The following is a 2,372-nucleotide window of genomic DNA, read 5'->3' as shown; positions in this document are numbered from 1 at the left end:
AAGAATATTCTCCTACAAAGGAAGCAAGACTAGGACTCCACTTGTAATAGAGTAATCCTAATCCTAATAGGACTAGTCATGTAACCCGCCCCTTCAACATATATAAGGAGGGGCAGGGCACCCCAAGAGAGGTAGAAAATAATAGCTAAGGCTAGAGACAACTAGAGGAGAGATGGCTTATGTTGCGTCTCCCTCATGAGCATAATGAGACCTAGCCACAAACAGCATGCAGGGCTATTACCGGATGATGTTTCCCGGGGCCCGAAGCTATCTAAATCCTTGTCTTGTGTTGCGTCTCTCTATCCCGATCAACCCCTCTCAAGCTGCCATAAAGATGTGATGGCCTCACTACTAAGTCCTCACACTAGGACATCTACCGTGACAATTCCACGGCATCGACCGCTATCCAGCATGCATCTAGAGTATTAAGTTCATAAGAACAGAGTAACGCTTTAAGTAAGATGACATGATGTAGAGGGATAAACTCATGCAATATGATATAAACCCCATCTTTTTATCCTCGATGGCAACAATACAATATGTGTCGTTTCCCCTACTGTCACTGGGATCGAGCACCGCAAGATTAAACCCAAAGCTAAGCACTTCTCCCATTGCAAGAAAGATCAATCTAGTAGGCCAAACCAAACTAATAATTCAAAGAGACTTACAAAGATAACCAATCATACATAAAAGAATTTAGAGAACATTCAAATATTTTTCATAGATAATCTTGATCATAAACCCACAATTCACCGGATCTCGACAAACACACCTCAAAATAAGATTACATCGAATAGATCTCCAAGAGAATCAAGGAGAACTTTGTATTGAAATCCAAAGAGAGAGAAGAAGCCATCTAGCTAATAACTATGGAGCCGAAGGTCTGAGGTAAACTACTCACACATCATTGGAGGGGCCATGGAGTTGATGTAGAGGCCCTCCGTGATCGATGCCCCATCCGGCGGAGCTCCGGAAAAGTCCCCAAAATGGGATCTCTTGGGTACAGAAGGTTGCGGCGGTGGAAATAGGGTTTCGTGGTGCTCCTGGTTGTTTTCGGGCTATGTGAACATATATAGGAGGAAGAAGTAGGTCGGTTGAGTCATGAGGGGCCCACGAGGGGGAGGACGCGCCCAGGGGGGTAGGCGCGCCCCCTGCCTCGTGGCTACCTCGTTGGTTGCTTGACGTCCACTCCAAGTCCTCTGGATCACGTTTGTTCCAAAAATCACGCTCCCGAAGGTTTCACTCCGTTTGGACTCCGTTTGATATTCTTTTTCTGCGAAACACTGAAATAGGAAAAAAACAACAATTTGGGCTGGGCCTCCGGTTAATAGGTTAGTCCCAAAAATAATATAAAACTGTAAAATAAAGCCCATTAACATCCAAAACAGATAATATAATAGCATGGAACAATAAAAAATTATAGATACGTTGGAGACATATCAGCATCCCCAAGCTTAATTCATGCTCGTCCTCGAGTAGGTAAATGATAAAAACAAAAAATTTGATGTGGAATGCTTTTTAGAATATTCTTCAATGTATTTTTCTATATTATGGCATGAATGTTCAGATCCGAAAGATTCAAGATAAAATTTTATTGTTGACATAAAATAGTAATACTCCAAGTATGCTAATCAAGCAATTATGTCTTATCAAAATACCATAGCCAAAGAAAACTTATCCCTACAAAGTCATATAGTTTGGCCATGCTTCATTTTCTTCACACAAAATGCTCTCATCATGCACAACCCCAATGACAAGCCAAGCAATTATTTCATACTTAGCCTTTTCAAACTCTTTCAACTTTTACGCAATATATGAGCGCGAGCCATGGACATAGCACTATGGGTGGAATAGAATATGATGATTGAGGTTGTGTGAGAAGATAAAAAGGGAGAAAGTCTCACATTGACGCGGCTAATCAATGGGCTATGGAGATGCCCACCGATTGATGTCAATGCAAGGAGTAGGGATTGCCATGCAACGGATGCACTAGAGCTATAAATATATGAAAGCTCATCAAAGAAACTAAGTGGGTGTGCATCCAACTCGCTTGCTCACGAAGACCTAGGGCATTTGAGGAAGCCCATCTATAATGAAAAATTCCCACTAGTTTATGAAAGTGACAACATAGGAGACTCTCTATCATGAAGATCATGGTGCTACTTTGAAGCACAAGTGTGGAAAAAGGATAGTAACATTGTCCCTTCTCTCTTTTTCTCTCATCATTTTATTTATTTATTTGGGCCTTCTTTTTTTGGCCTCTTTTCCCTTTTTTTCGTCTAGAGTTTCGTCCCGACTTGTGGGGGAATCATAGTCTCCATCATCCTTTCCTCACTGGGACAATGCTCTAATAATGATGATCATCACACTTC

Source organism: Triticum urartu, chromosome 2A (assembly GCF_056163025.1).
Source record: "Triticum urartu cultivar PI428250 chromosome 2A, HENAU_Tu73, whole genome shotgun sequence".
Classification (NCBI taxonomy): Eukaryota; Viridiplantae; Streptophyta; class Magnoliopsida; order Poales; family Poaceae; genus Triticum; species Triticum urartu.
This window is presented reverse-complemented; position numbering follows the sequence as displayed.